General features: G+C 46.6%; 1 protein-coding gene across 6 annotated transcripts in view; it reads right to left on the minus strand.

The window, feature by feature from the left end:
- Positions 1 to 16857, minus strand: part of fam110b (family with sequence similarity 110 member B) — a 200279-nt gene that overhangs the window by 143001 nt on the left and 40421 nt on the right. The window contains exon 1 of one of the 6 annotated variants that reach the window (XM_072467734.1): positions 7931 to 7951. The exons of the other annotated variants lie outside the window; for them this stretch is intronic. The gene's annotated coding sequence lies outside the window, so the exon portion shown is untranslated. Of the gene's footprint in view, positions 1 to 7930; positions 7952 to 16857 lie in introns of those variants that run through there. 6 annotated transcript variants of the gene reach the window in all.

The raw sequence follows: 16857 nt of genomic DNA on the forward strand, positions 1-16857 counted from the left end.
GATATATTTCCAAGACAGGGTGGTGAGTGACTTGGAGCGGAACGTCCAGGTGGTGGGGTTCCCAGGTATCTGTTGCTCTGTAGATGGTTGACAGGCTTTTGGGGGGATGGGGGGGGGGGGGGGTCACCTGTCAGCCCAAGCCTGGATATTGTCCAGATCTTGCTGCATTGGATGTGGACTGCTTGGATATGGAGTCACGAATGGTGCTGAACATTGTGCAGACATTCATCTGCAAATATTCCCACTTCAGACCTTATGATGGAGGGGAGGTCATTGATGAAGCAGCTGAAGATGGCTGGGCCTAGGACACTAGACATTTCTGCAGTGATGTTCAGTTGAGATGATTGACCTCCAACCTCCACAACCATTTTCCTTTGTGCCAGGTATGACTCCAACCAGCGGAAGGTTTTCCCGATTTCCATTGACTCCAGTTTAGCTAGGGCTCCTTGATGCCTTACTCGGTCAAATGCTGCCTTGATGTCAAGGGCAGTCACTCTCATCTCACCTCTTGCATTCAGCTCTTCTGTCCATTTTTGAACCAAGGCTGTAATGAGGTCAGGAGCGGAGATACTGTGGCGGAACACAAACTGAGCATGTGAGCAGGTTATTGCTGAGTAAGTGCCACTTGATAGCACTGTTGATGACCCCTTCCATCACTTTGCTGATGATGGATAGGGCTGTAATTGGCTGGGTTGGATTTGTCCTGTTTCTGGTGTATAGGACACACCTGGGCAATTTCCCACATTGCCGGGTAGATGCCAGTGTTGTAGCTGTACTGGAACAGCTTGGCTAGGGGTGCAGCAAGTTCTGGAGTTCTTCAGTACTATTGCTGGGATAGCCTTTGCAATATCAATGCCTTCAACCGTTTCTTGATATCACATGGAGTGAATTGTATTGGCTGAAGACTGACATATGTGATGCTTGGAACCTCCGGAGGAGACTGAGATGGATCATCCACTCGGCACTTCTGGCTGAAGATTGTTGCGAATGCCTCAACCTTGTCTTTTGCATATATGTGCTGGTCTCCTCCATCATTAAGGATGAGGAAGGGCAGGGAAGGTGTCGAGGGTGGGGAGGACCCTGCTACAGAGGCAGAGGCAGTAGGGGGAGGTTGGCATTGCCAAGCTTGCTTCATTATTATTGGGCGCCGAATATGGACAAGGTGCGGCGGTGGTGGGAAGGCGAAGGGGTAGAGTGGGTTAGGATGAAGAATCTTGTAAGGGGTATAGTTTGAGGGCCATAGTGATGGCAGCGTTGCTAATGGTTCCGAGTAGGTATTCAGGGGGCCCGGTGGTGCAGTCCACGGTGAAGATATGGAATCAGTTGATGAGGCATTTTAGGGTGGAAGGGATGTCGGTGTTAACACTGCTGTGCGAGAATCATGGGTTTGAGCCAGAAGGGTGGATAATGTATACAGGAGGTGGAAGGACGTGTGGCTGGTCATGGTGAGGATCTGTTTTGGAGGAAGGGTTCACCAGTCTGGAGCAGCTAAGGGAGATGGTAGAGCTGCCGAGGGAGAGCGGGTTCAGGTATCTGCAGTTTAGGGATTTTGTGCAAAAGGTCCGGAGAGGGTTCCCTAGGTTGCCAGGATACACCCTGCTGGAGGGACTGCTGCTTCCAGATGTGGAAGGGAAGAATTAGGGATATATATACACACAAGTGGCTGGGGAGCAGGGAGGCGAGCGGGTGGTGAAGATCACAGAGAAATGGGAAGCGGAGTAGGGAGGGGAGATCAATTGGGGACTATGGAGTAAGGCACTGCGTTGGGTAAATGGGACCTCCTCTTGTGCAAGGACGAGCCGGATACAGTTTAAGGTGGTGCACAGGGTGCATATGGCTCGGTTGAGAATGAGTGGGTTCGTTCAGGGGGTAGCAGATGAGAGTGAGAGGTGTGAGCGGGGGCCAGCGAATCACGCAATGTTTTGGGGTTGCGAAAAATTGGGGAGATTCTGGGTGGCGGTGATCGCGGTCTTAGGCAGGATAGTGGAGGACGAGGTGAACCTGGATCCATTGGTGGCGATATTTGGGATTTCAGAGAAGACGGAGCTCATGGAGAGGAGGAAGGCTGATGTAGTGGCCTTCGCCTCTCTGATTGCATAGCGGCGAATTTTACTGGAGTGGTGGTCGGCATTGCCCCCGGGGGTAGCGGTTTGGTTGGGTGGCCTGTACAACTTCCTGCGGTTGGAGAAGATAAAGTATGAGTTAAGGGGCTCTGTAGGGATGTTGAGAAAAGATGGGGGATGTTTGTGACCTTGTTTGAGGAGCTGTTCGTCGTGGGGTGGGGGTGAAAAAGGTAAAAAAATCTGTACACACTATAGTTTACTGCTGGGAAGTATATTTCCGGGGGGGGGGTTTATTTGCTGTAACCCGTTTTGATAAACGTTTGTAATAAAATACATTTTTTTTTAAATCACTGAGGATGGAGATATGTGTGGAGCCTTTCCCTCCAGTGAGTTGTTTAATAGTGCACCACCATTCACAGCTGGGTGTGGCAGGACTAGAGCTTAGATCTGATGCGTTTGTTCTGGAATTGCTTAGCTCTGTCTATTACTTGCTGCTTATGCTGTTTGGCACACACAAGTAGTCCTGTGTTGTAGCTTCACCAGGCTGACCCCTCATTTTTCGGTATGCCTGATGTTGCTCCTGGCATGCTCTCCTGCAGTCTTCATTGAACCAGGGTTGATCCCTTGGCTTGGTGATAATGGTAGAGTGGGGATATGCCGGGCCATGAGGTTGTATACAATTCTGTCGGTAACTGCCCTCCCCTCAGTCAACCCCGCAATCTCCAGGACACATTCCTCATAGGGGATGAGGACACGAATATCTGGAACTCCGCCATCCATCTGGGCACTTTCACGCCAATTATGAGCTAACTTCTCCTGCAGGGACAGCGAGGTGGTTTTGTGAGCTGTGCGTTTGGTGCATCGGCGGTGTAGTAGGGGCGAGGGGGGAAGGGGGGTGCCTGTGGCAGGTGCAATGTGATGGCAACTCAGTTGGACTTGGATTGGTTGTGTAGGTAGGCGCCAGGGTGTGCTTGGGTCACAAGCATGGTGATTGGATGTGGGGATTTATAAAGAACTTATGGAGTGGGAGGGAACCCAGAGAGGGAAGGTAAAGTGTAAATGGGAGGATCAGCTGGGATAAGAGTTAGAGGCAGGTTTGTGGAAGGATGCTTGAGCAGAGTCATCATGTCCTCATCATGTGCCAGGCTCAGCGTGATACAATTAAGGTGGTTCACCGGGCACACATTACGGTGGCCCGGATGAGCAGGTTTTGTGGGGTAGAGGACAGGTGTGCGAGGTGTGCAGGAGGGCTCGCGAATCATGTCCACATGTTTTGGGCGTGTCCAAAGCTTAGGGGATTCTGGCAGGGAGTTGCCGATGTCATGTCCACGGTGCTAAAAACGAGGGTGGTGCCGAGTCTGGAGGTGGTCGTCTTTGGAGTGTCGGAAGATCCGGGAGTCCAGGGGGCAAGAGAAGCCTCCTTGGTAGCCCGGAGCCAGATCTTATTAGCGTGGAGGCACTCGGAGCCCCTGAAATCGGGGGTATGGGTTAGCAACATGGCTGGGTTTCTCAGGCTTGAGAAAATTAAGTTCGCCCTCAGAGGATCAGTGTTAGGGTTCGTCTGGAGATGGCAGCCATTTATCCACTTCTTCGGGGAAAACTAAACTGTTAGCCGATACAATAAGGGTTAGGGAATAAGTGCGGCAGGAGGAGTTAGTTTGCTTAGTTCAGTTTAGGCGGGATCAGCGAGAGGAGATGGAGGGACTTGGAAAATGTGTATAAGCTATATTGGCGTAGTATTGTTGGTTGGGGGGGGGGGGGGGCGTTAGACACTGAATTATGTTTACATTTGTATTTGTATTTATATCTGTTGTTGTTATAAAATCATAAATGCCTTAATAAAATGTTTGTTTAAAAAAAGCAGCAGCCCCTGGATAATGGGGAGCTGCTGGGTAAGAGTCTGGCGAATCAGCTGGCGGGGCAGCCAGTACCGGCGTGAAGCTCATGGGGAATCGTTTTCGGCACTGTGCCGTTAAATACGGGCTACGATGTCACCGGTTCAGCCCACGGGAAACACCCTGATCTGACACTTTGAACTTTTTTGGTTAAATTGTACCCTTAAGTGTCACATAATTGTCAAATTTGATATTGAAATAATTTAATTAAACAAGTATTAGCAATAGTGTCCATTTCTTAAATTTAGCCATAATTTTTAATGACTAGCTATAACATACATGTCTTTCGATCATGATTCAATTAAGACAGGATTGGGCTGTAATGCCTATCATAAGATCACATAACTTTCTTACACCCTTTTGAATTTTTTTTTAATATACATTTAGAGTACCCAATTCATTTTCTCCAATTAAGGGTCAATTTTGCGTGGCCAATCCACCTACACTGCACATCTTTGGGTTGTGGGGGCGAAACCCACGCAGACACGGGGAGAATGGGCAAACTTCACACAGACAGTGACCCAGAGCCAGGATTGAACCTGGGACCGCAGCGCCGTGAGGCAGCAGTGCTAACCCACTGCGCCACCGTGCTGCCCCGTCAAACAAAAAATTATAATTTAGATCAGGTATCCAAGAGAGATGCCAGTACAAATGGAACAACACTTTTACAGGAGCAAGGGTCTTCAGGGAAAGAATAGAGAAACTCACTGTGAAATGTACTATCATATGGAGTGGATGAAGTGAACGTAATTGATGCATTTAATGAGAAGTTAGGTTAAGGGTGGATAGATTCTTCCTGAGGCTAAACACCAATTGGACCGAATGGCCTGTTGGTGTTCTGCAAAACTGGTAATACGACACAAATGGTGCCAATTAACAGATTAATTTAAGTAAATCTTTTCAACTGGCTTTTCTGATTAAATCATTAATGCTCACTGTATGCATGTAAATATTTTTAAAATTTTGAGAGGATTTAAATTCACCAAGGTAATAGGAAAGCACTAGACCAGGAAGGCCACTAATTGTAAAAAAAACAATTCTGCCTTGAAGGCAACTCAGCTACAGGAGGCAAGAGGAGCTGAAGTATGGGTATAAACAGACTACACGGCTATGAATTGGTTCCAGTCAGAATCAGGCCCTTCTAATAAAACTCAAAAAATTGAGTTAATTAGGTACTGAGGCACACAATTCAGAATTTCAATATGGGGAGTGGGGGGCATGTGGTAAAGAGGGACTAAGGTTCAGATAGAATTTTGTTTATTTATTTATGAAGTAAAGAAGGGATCTCAAGGAGCAGTGAAGGAAGAATGAGGGGTGGAATTTTGATTATTTATTTATGAAGTAAAGAAGGGATCTCTAGGTGTAGTGAAGGGAAAGAATGAGGGGGGGGGGGGGGGAAGAGAACAATGTACATGGATAATTGTTATTTTCTCTGGTGGTTACATAATCTTGTCCAAAAGCTGCAAAACAGGGTATAAAAGAATTGATTCTGGGTGGTTCAATAGGTTAAGACACAGACCTTCACCTGTGGGGCCGATTTCAAAATCTAGCCCAGGTCAGCAGTAAAATTGGAAAAATGTTGCAGGTCAGACAGCAGCTGGGGACAGAAATAAAATTAATACTTTGGGTTGATGAAGGCCCGAAGGCCTTTTTTTTCAGAAAGGAGGAAAGATTGAAATGTACAAATAGGTTTAGAGCAGGTGGAAGGGTGAGGAGAACAAAAAGGAAGGTTTGTGATAGACTGGAGGGCAGGAGAAATTAAATGGTAGGGCTTTATAGTAATGGGTAAAGCAGGCTTCAGTATCCTTTTAAATATGTATTGAAAGCAACACCCGCAGAAATTCAATCAAGACTGAATCAACATTTTCAATAGGGTGGTTATTTCAACCATTGATTTATTTGTTCAGCTTTACAAGACAAGTAAATACATTAAAATACATATAAACATTGCTTTTCTTAGCAGGAAAGTCACAAAGGGACATTATATATAGTTGGCTTATGTGCCATCCTTCATTTATAATGTATAAACCTCAGTAGTTGGCCACCCATCTAGTATACAAGACCACCATGCAAGGTTGTTCATGTACGAAATAGAAACAGACTAGAATGTCGCAGCATATCATTCTCCATAAAATGACATTAATTTGGAAGGGTTTGTGTGGAGTAAAGCATTTCACAGACCAATGAACAAAATGCTCAGTTCCAAGGAAAAAACAATTTGATGCTGTGAAATGCAAGATGGTTATTGACAAACACTTTCATTTGAAGACGGGTAGTTCTCGTCAAGTAAAACTACCTGGGCTAGATTCTCCGATTTTGGGGCTATGTCCCCACGCCGGCGTGGGAACAGTGGCGTTTTACGGCAGATAAACTGTCCCAAAACTGCCGATTCCCCGTTTTGCTGGGGGTTACCAGGACGGCAGCGTAGAGCACCCAGCTCTAGCTGGCAATATGCTTCGGAGAATTTCCGGGTTCATGGCCGCGCATGCATACGGCGGGGGCCTGCTGCGGTTGCGCCGTGCAACATGGCGGCGGATGCTCGCAGACCCGGCCCGCGAAATAGTCCCCCCCTTCGGCCGTCTCACACGCCCAAGACCACCCCACCAAAGTGCCCCAGCCCCGAATAATGTTCCCCCCCCTGCCCATGGATCAGCCCTCCCACAACTGTGGCAGCGCTGGACTGAGCCCGCAGCTGCCACGCAGAGTTCCCGATGGGCGAGACCACACGCGACCCACGCCGTCGGGAACTCGGCCAGTCATGGGCAGAGAATCGGGGGGCGGGCCTCAGGCAATGTCCTGAAGCCGTCGATACGTGGCACGCTTTGGAGGGGACGGAGCATCGCGAAAGCGGCACCGCATCTGACTCGGTCGGGAACTTGGATCCTCCGGCCGTTCGACGAACACGATTTCGGAGTCGGCGGCCGGAGAATCCAGCCCCCTATATTAAATTTTTGTAAATCTTTGAACTACAGCATTTCGCCTTTTGTAATTTTTCTTTTGAATTTGATTGGTTTTGGGGAAATCACATCATTTTTTTGTTGGGACATTATTGCGATCACCTGCTTTGTGAATTCATGCTCCGACTTCACAAAACAGGACATGCAGTCCCTTCTGACCAGCGCTTTCCAACGACTGGGTTCGGTTACAATTGGATGAGGAGGGGCTGAACGTTCCCCCCACTTTTCCATCCCCATTTTGTGATTGAAAACAGGGTATTTTTATTAACTTAGAAAAATTCCATAAGCATTTAACTGTTTACGTGCTAAGACCATAAAAGAACCAGGTTTCAAGTTTAACATATAGGTTACTTTTACTTTACTGGCACCGATCTGGATATAATAATAAAATATTCATCAACCTCCACATACACACTGCAAGAATCCTTCCCATTTCTTTTATTTTATTACTTTGGTCCGTTCATGTTTCAAAATATAAAATGGAAACAAAAATCATATCAAGTAAAGAGATAGCCCACGCAGGTTTCAAGGGTCCCACAACCTCGGAATCTTTCGAAGCAGTTTCGGTCAGTCAATTAAGTACTTTCAAAATGTTGCCTCTGTCGTAATATAGGAATGTGGCAATCAATCTGCACATAGCAAGATCACATGATAGGTTGGCGGAGGGATTTGTTGGCGGAAGGATTTGTAGCCAATACGAAGGGGAGATCTCCCCTGTTTTTTCTTCAAAATAGTGCCATGGGATCTTTCACATCCATCTAAAGCAGACAGGGCTTTGGTTCAAAATTGCATACAGAAAACAGCACCTCCTCAGTATTGCACCATAGTGCCAGCCCAAATTGTGTTTACGAGCCTCAAATTTGACTTGGAGGCAATTGCATTCCAACTGAGTCATGACTTACACCTAAGTCAGTGGTCACCAACCTTTTTAAGCACAAGATCACTTTTAGAATCTAACTGCAGCACAAGGTCAAAATTCAACTTTATTGAATCGCCAAAAATGTATAACACTCACCTATTATTAGCATGACACCTGTGCTTGCACATTGAGTTCTACGAAGTCTGGGTCGTTGTTTGAGATGGTCAGTCTCATACAGGACATCTTGTGAGACGAGTGCGATATTTGGGCTTGATGATTTCCATCTGGCGAAAAAGCCATCTCACAGAGGTATGCAGAATCAAAGTAGGCCTTCACCTTGAGGGCGCAGGATGTCAGAAGGAAGTACTACTCTCCTGTCTACAAGTCCCTAAACGTCTTTGTCCCTTGACCTAGGTTTCAGCTCCATTTACATCTTGCATGGTGATGATTTCCATGTCAAGTCCAAACTTTCTTTAAACACCTGCTGAAGTTATGCTGTCAGTTCACCAATGTCCACTTGGAAAAAAAGGATTGGAGACAAACAGTGATTTGTTCCATCGCATCTAACTCCTGAAATCATCTGTTGAATTATTTTTCCAATTTGATCAGGTGGTCATAGAATTTGTTTGGATGGAGCCTTTTCGGTTTGACCTGTTGTTAGATTTGCTCCAGATTTGGGAAGTGCTCAGTAATTTTGTTCTTTAATGAAGAGAATCACAGGCCCAGTATCAACGTGAACACATTCACTGCACCGATCATGTGCGACAAGTCTCTGTCCCTCCCTTGCAGTTCGCGATTAAGCTCATTCAATTTGGCTATGTCTGTAAGGATGCTGGGCGGGATTGTCTCAGCCCAGGCCAGGCCGGAGAATCGCTGGGACAGGTGTGAATCACGCCACGCCGCCCCGAAGCCGGTCCGCCGATTCTCCGGAGAATGGACAATCAGCGCCATTGGCGCCGGCCCCCCAGCGATTCTCCGCCCAGGATGGGCTGAGCTGCCACGCAAAAAAAGCCGAGTCCCGCCAGCGCCGTTTACACCTGTTCTTACCCGGCGGGACCTCGGCATGGATCCATCCAGGGGCGGCCTGTGGGGGGGGGGGGGGGGGGGGGGGCTCCGCTGTGGCCTGGCCCGCGATCGGGGCCCACCGATTGGTGGGCCGGCCTCTCAAGCTGGGGGCCTCTTTTATTCCGCGCTGGCCCCTATAGCCCTACGCCATGTTGCGTCGTGGCCGGTGCGGAGAAGGGAGCCACTGTGCAGGCGCGCATTGGCGCGGTCCCACTGTGCATGGGCAGACCCGCGCCGCCCATCTGATGCCGGGGATCGGCAGCTGAAGAGGCGTGAGTCGCTCCAGTGCCGTGCTGGCGCCCTGTAGGGGTCAAAATTGCTGCTCCTGAGGCCATGTTGACGCCATCGAGAAATTCGACGGCATTTCCGACGGCGTCAACACTTAGCCTCAGGATCAGAGAATCCCGCCCGCTATATCTGTAAGAAAAACCAAGTCTGGCAACCATGCATTATCTGACAGCTCGTTGTACACCTCATTTCTTGATTTAAGAAAGCTGATAATTTCAGGGAGCAAATCTAGGGAAGACATATCCTCCATTTAACTACCCCACATCTGCAAGAAGTATTTGTTCACCATAGGGGGCATTCAGCTCTAACAATTTGAGCAAGTGATGTGGCAGACCTCTGGCACAAATTGATTGACTATCTTGACAACTGTCATTACAGGGTAAAAGTCAATATGGATAACAGTGGTGATTGACAAAGGAGGGGAATTCAGGATCATTTCTGCAAAGTGCAACAAATCCTGCATTGACACCCAGTATTGATGGTACACCATCGGTTGTGATTGAAACCAGTTTCTTGATCGGAAATGTTTTTCTCAGACACATACCTTTTGAATTTGTTGTAGATATGTTGTTTTAAAATTTAGGGTACCCAATTCAATTTTTCCAATTAAGGGGCAATTTAATATGGCCAATACGCCTACCCTGCACATCTTTGGGTTGTGGGGGTGAGACCTACGCAGACACGGGGAGAATGTGCAAACTCTACACGGACATTGACCCAGAGCCGGGACCGAACCTGGGACCTCGGCGCCTAGAGGCAGCAGTGCTAACCACTGCGCCACCGTGCTGTCTGGAATTTGTTGTAGATAACCTCAAAAGAGAGAGAAAGTTCTCCTTTTTTGTTGAGTCCTTGAATGCCACGCAAACGAAAACAAATTGCTGAGCCATATCCATCATGTCTACTGATTCATCAAACTGCAGTGAGAAACATTCACAACCTGATACGTCTTGGGTGTATTTGCTGAGACTAGTCTTCAGAAAACAAGTCCATCCTTCTGGCTACTGTTAAAGTGCCGAGCGGCATACTCTTGATGGTTGTCATAGTTCAAAGACTTGAAAAGCAAAGATGAAATTAAGTGTCACAAGCAACAGTCATAGCCTCCTTGATAAGAAACCATTGACCGATGGCAAAGTATATTTCACCAGCAGATGGCTAATGCAAAAAGACGCTTCATTGCGAGCCTTGCCTTTAGCCACAGGTTTTGAAAAGAGTGCTGAGCTTTCAAAATTCACTTTAACCCCCACAACGTTCTTCGTTCAAATCATGCTGTTTATAGAGAAATCTGCTTGAAATTTTGCATGCACTGTCTTGTGATGCCGTTCCAAATTACCTCTTTTACTCAAGGCTGCAAATGAGACAAATGGTCTTGCCTTTGGCAGTCGTAAAAATAAATTTGTTTTCCCATTCCTGGTGGGAATTGTAGGTTTTGCTCTCTTGGAGGTCCCCGAGTCCTTGCTCATCATTTTGTCTTCAACTAGCTTATTCCAGCTTTTGGCGCATGCAAGAATCTCACTGCCCGAGTCCTAAAGATTTTTGGCATTCTTTGGCAGCAAAGAGGCGATTCCCTCGTCATTATGAGAAATCCAGAGTCTCATGCAATTTGGAATGGTTCGGCAAGCAACGACAATGTATCGTTTGAGACCCTGGAATTGATCTGTCAATCGTGATTGACTATTTGGATATCACTGCCCAAAGTTATATGAAGCTAGTATGATTTCTATGGCTTTGTTAACCTTCTGCAATGGTTTTAGTGATTCTATGCACTTATATCAGTGGTTCATCCACTGCTGCTATACAAATTTATTGATGCAAAATATTGCATTCGGATTAAAGGTAAAATATTACAGCGTCAAAGACTCATTTAAAAAACAACTACTACAAATGCTGAAAATATTGATATACATACAAAATGGCAGAAATATACAGGTCAATTTGTATCATCTGCAAGTTATAATGTTTCAGATGTGTAATCTTTCAGCAGATGCTGACTGGTGTGCTGTGTTCTTCCAGCATTTTGTTTCTATTTAATATATTTTGGCATACCATTTGTCCATCATTACACAAAACTCTTCTTTCCGGTTTGTTAAATGTAAAAAAAACTATTTCTTGGGTTACATCCCCTGTTTTGTTACCGGTCTGGTAGGTAACATGTGCTACTCAAACCCTGGTTAGTGATGAGGTATTCTGAATCCCGATGAAGAAGATTCGAACTCTTCCAGTAGTAACAAAAGGTTTATTGAGGAACTACAACAATATTTACATGAGTTCTTTACTTTAACTTTGATACTAGTGATAAGGTTAACAAGATCGAACTATGGTAACTATACATAACTCCACTGGCCATCTAAACTAGTCTGCTGTTGCTTTGATCACCGTGCACCCGAGAGAGAGAGAGAGAGAGAGAGAGACCCAATGTGGCTGCCCTTTTTCTCCTATTGGTCCGGCCCTCTAGTGATCATGTGGTGCGACTGATTACACATTAACCCCTTGTGTACATGCACATATAGAGATCGCCACATCCCCATTGTGGATCATGAAGCCATTCGGTCCATTGGGTCTGTCCAGGCTCTGTTAAAGCTACTCCCACTCCCCTGCCTTTTCCCCTGTAGCCCAGCAGTTTTCTTTCCCTCTACAGAATTAAACACTTACCATTTGAGAGCCATGCTTGAATCAGACCATGCGTCACATTTTCCTGCGGAGTTTTACAAGCAGTTTGCGACAGAGTTGCCCCCCACCTGGTGGGTATATTTAGTGAGGCGGTGGAAAAGGGAAAGTTGCTGGCTATGTTAGCGCAGGCGTTGATTTTGTTGATCCCGAAAAAAGTTGTGAAACATGGAGGTGAACGTCCTGGCGAAGGTGCTGCCGTGTAGGTTCTAGCAGTGCATCCCAGAGATGGTTTCCGAGGACCAAATGGGTTTTGTGAAGGGGAGGCAGCTCCCTAGTAACATTAGGAGGTTGCTTTACTAATGTAATTATGACTCCATCAGGGGGACAGAAGCCAGAGATGATTGTGTCCATGGACTCGGAGAAGACATTTGACCAGATAGAGTGGAGGTACCTGTTTTGAAGTTCTGGGAAGGTTTGGATTTGAACCAAAATTTGTGGTATGGGTTTGATTTGTAGCCATCTGGGATGGCCACTTACAAAGGGAAACATGGCCACTTGCAAAGAATCACGGGAAATATGGCCAATGCAGGATCCAGACGAACTCAGATGTTAAGTGTATATTTGCCACTAGATAACTAGACACGATCGAAACCCCCAGCCAATTTACATTCTAATGGCCCATTTCCCCAGAACAAAAGACTTGTACTCAGGTATCCTATACAGAGCCAGACTCATCAGCGCCACTCCCTTCACCCAGGAAGCCAAAACAGCCAAGGTCAATGACCGCTCAGGACACGCCCAGCCATCAAGGCACCCGCCCCTTTATTGGCTAAAATCGAAGGCAGTAATCGAAGCCTGCCGAATTATTGGGTCCAAAGTTAAGGACCGCCCAAAAGAGCGCGAAACCCCCGAAGGATAAAAAGAGGCACTGCCATGTCTTCAGTCTCTTTTGGCCCCGGCGCACCGGCACTCTCTTGGCCCCGGCTTGTGCCCAAAACCAATTGCAGCACCACGACCAGAAGCAAGTTCAAGACCAACGATCGCTACCAGACGGATGAGCCCAGCAGAAACTAAGTCACTTCTCCAGACCCAGCCACGCAAGATCCGAACAAAAGCGTTGTTCCTCTGCATAAAGCCTAAAGCCGGGTGCTTGAAGTTAAGTACAGGTTGTTGTAGTATTAGGTGTAATTTAGCTTGTAGTGATTTATGTTGCATGTCGAAGTAATTCTTGTGTAAATAAACTATCATTGAACTTGAACTAACTAACTTGTTGTTGGGTCTTTGATCGATATCCGGCTAAACTCTGATACCTGGCGACTCTGAAAGCAAATCATTAATAACTGTCATATTAGTATCCAGTTAAAATGAGCAACATTATTGGCGTCTCGGAGCCGAATTGGCAACAGATTGTTGTATGCATCCCCCATGGCTAGTGTTCGAACGAACAAAATGAGTTTGGGGTATTTTTAGTTGCCGGGGGTGGGGGGGAATGAGGCAGGGGTGCCTGCTGTGTTGCAGTTGTTATTTGCGTTGACGATTGAGACTTTGACGATGGCCCTTCGGGTGCGTGGCGGGGGATTTCGGGGGGGGGGGGGGGGCGTTGGTAGGGGGTCCTGTACATCATCGTATGCAGACAACCTGTTGTTGTTTGTGTGGGACCCATTGGAAGGTATGGGCAGAATTATGGGCTTGATGGAGAGATTCTGAGGTCTTTCCTGCTGTAAGTTGAACGTAGGAAAGAGCGAGGTGTTCCGGTGAATGTGCAGGGCGGGGGGGGGCAAACCTGGGGGTGCTACCATTTAAGATGGTACAGGAGCGGCTTAGGTAATGGAAGATTCAGGTAACGCACAAGTGGGCCACAATGCGTAGATGGAACTTAACAGGTTTAGTGGAAGAGGTTAAGGGGGACTTTAAAAGGTGGGGTACGTTGTACTTGAGCTTGGCAGGGCGGGTGCAGGTCGTGAAGGTGAATGTGCTGCCAAGGTTCCTGTATGTTTTTCAGTCCCTCCTGATTTTTCTCCCTAAGGCCTGTTTCTAGAAGGTAGAAGCGCTGGTTTTGGAATTTGTGTGGGCAGGGAAGGTACTGAGTGTGAATAGGGCTCTGCTACAAAGACAGAGGCAGAGAGAGGGATTGCCGCTCCCAAACCTGATGCACTACTATTGGGCAGCGAATGTGGAGAAGGTGAGGTGTTGGTGGGTTGGGGGAGGGTGTATAGGCGGTGGAGGAAGGAAGACTTGGAGCAGGTCAGGGATATGTTCTGGGAGGGGAAATTTGCTGGATTGGATGAGCAGTGAGAGAGGTTTGTGATACCGAGGGGGAGTGAGTTTAGGTGCTGGCAGGCGGGGGACTATGCACGAAAAGGAGCTGCCGATGTTGCCGCAACTACCGGAGTTGCGGCAACTCTGCAACTCCGGTGCGGAGAAATTGCTGCTCCCAGATGAGGTGGGGTAGGGCAGGATGGGGGACATCAGTGGTTGGGAGAGCAGGGTAAGGCGTTGGTGGAAAGGATTAAACAGAAGTGGAGGGGGAATTGGGAAGGGAGATATGATGGGGCCCCTGGTTTGAGGCAATGCGGCAAGTGAACTCAAACTCCTCCTGCTAGAATGAGTTTGATTCAGTTTAAAGTGATGCACAAGACTGGAGTTTGGATGGGTAGGTACCTACTTGTGACAATAAGCGATTATTATTATTTGGTTCCTCCCGGGAGAAATGGATGGATCTGAGATGTGTGGGCTGGGGCCAGCGAGTCATGGTCACATGTTTTGGGGTTGAGGGAAGTTGGAGAGCTTGTGGGAGGCGGTGTTTGGGACTTATCGAGAATAGTGGAGACGAGGTGTAGCTGGACACCATAGTGGGAATCTTTGGGGTTTCGGAGGTGCCGGAGCTGCTGGAGGGAAAGGGGGCTATTGTCACGTTCTTCACTTCGGATTGCCCGGTGACAGATTCTTTTGAATTGGAGGTCAGAGACACCACCGGGCGATGGGGTTTGGCTGGGAGACCTGTACCAGTTGGAAAAGATTACCTTCAGAAGAGAGCTTTGTGGTATGAAGGCGGCCATTCATGAAGATAGTTGGGGAGCTGTTCATTGTGGGTGGGGCGGTGGGGAGTTAAGGGATTAAAAGGGGAAAATGTACAAACTGTTAACTGGGTTTATTGGAAATTGGTTTTGTTGTTATTGTTTAAGTTTGGGATGAAACATCTATTAAAACAAAAGGCGAAAGCATTTTACAATTCGTAGTGACTTTAAGGTTAGCTAGATATGCGAATTTGGTACAACACTTGATGATACTCTGGTTTATAGACTCCAGGAAGCTACTTACTGGAAGTGATTTAACTCTAAAAGCCGCTGTGGGAGTTGCCCCATCTTTGGAGTTTGCAATGAGAGAAACCTCGCAAATACACAAAGCTCCACAAAACGGATACCTCAAGGAACATGGCTGAAAAAGGTTCAACCATGTCACCACTGTACACAGGTTGGACACTCATGGGAAATGCTGGAGTAAATCAAATACATGGAAGAACTGTAGCAAGAAAGACCATATTAGGGCAGCACGGTGGCGCAGTGGTTAGTACTGCTGCTTCGCGGTGCCGAAGGCCCCGGTTCGATCCCGGCCCACTGTCCGTGTGGAGTTTGCACATTCTCCCCATGTCTGCGTGGGTCTCATCCCCACAACCCAAAAGTGTGCAGGGTAGTTGGGAGTGGCCATGCTAAATTGTCCCTTAATTTAAAAAAAGCAATTGGTTACTCTAAATTAATATTTTTTTTAAAAGGGCCATATTGCCAATGCGCGTTGGGTTCAGAAAACATCACTTACACCAAGGGTGTGCATGAAAAAAAAATAGCTAAACAATCTAGTTGTGTCTACAATTTAGTGGATGGAGCTTATAATCACTCAAAAGACAACGTAACCGAGCTACTGCAAAAGCTCAAGCTAGGTGTCTTGTCAATAATAATAATCTTTATTAGTGTCACAAGTAGGCTCACTGCAATGAAGTTACTGCGAAAATCCCCTAGTCGCCACACTACAACGCCTGTTTGGGTACACCGAGGGAAAATTCAAAATGTTCAATTCACCTAACAAGCACATCTTTCGAGACTTGTGGGAGGAAACCAGAGTACCTGGAGGAAACCCACATAGACACGAGGAGAACGTGCAGACTCCGCACAGATAATGACCCAAGTCAGTAATCGAACCCAGGTCCCTGGTGCTGTGAAGCAACAGTCCAGGTGATAAACAACGTTTTTGGACATATCCAAAACTTGAAGGTAATGAAATTATAATGGAAGTGGATATGGGCGCAGCAGTATCAGTAATACCCGAGACAATTTATCATCAAAAGCGGAAGCATTTGCCTTTAAGCAGTCAAACGGTAATCCTAAGAATGTACACCGAAGAGGTTGTGCCATTAAAATAATCCATGATGGTGAAAATAAAAGCAAATAGATAAGACAGTGGAGTTGCGTCTTCATGTTGTCCCATGGAAATTTTCCTGCTCTATTTGGCAGAGCATGGTTGGCGAAGATTAAGCTTACTCGGAAACAGTTTATCAATTAGTGGACTCAAAGAGCAACTTGCAACAAAAAAAGGTTTTTGAAGATTCACTGGGCTTTGAGGGAGTGCAGGAGCAACTAAAAATCAAGTCAGACAGCATACACAAATATCTCAATGCTAGAATTGTACCATATGCCAACAGGCCTAAAGTTGAAGAAGTAGAAAGATTGGTACGAACAGGAGTTCATTGAACCTGTTGCTACAAGTAATTGGGCAACACCAATAGTTTCTTTATTAAAACATGATGGCTCAGTGAGAATTTGTGGAGATTTTAAAACTATCATCCCAGTATTGTGCACAGTTCATTATCCATTGCCACTAATTGAAGACTTGTTTGCTGGACTTTCTGGAGGGCAGAAAATCAGTAAAATTGATCTTTCACAGCCATATCTGCAGATGAATGTGGCTGCTGATTCACAGCCACTACACACCCTCATAACGCACAAAGGTCTGGTTCATTACAGAAACCTCCTTTTGGAAACGCATCTGCACCTGCTGTTTTTCAAAGATCCATGGAACAAATTCTAAATGGATTAAATAGAGTGCAATGTTATTTAGATGACATACTC

Source organism: Scyliorhinus torazame, chromosome 11 (genome assembly GCF_047496885.1).
Source record: "Scyliorhinus torazame isolate Kashiwa2021f chromosome 11, sScyTor2.1, whole genome shotgun sequence".
Taxonomy (NCBI): Eukaryota; Metazoa; Chordata; class Chondrichthyes; order Carcharhiniformes; family Scyliorhinidae; genus Scyliorhinus; species Scyliorhinus torazame.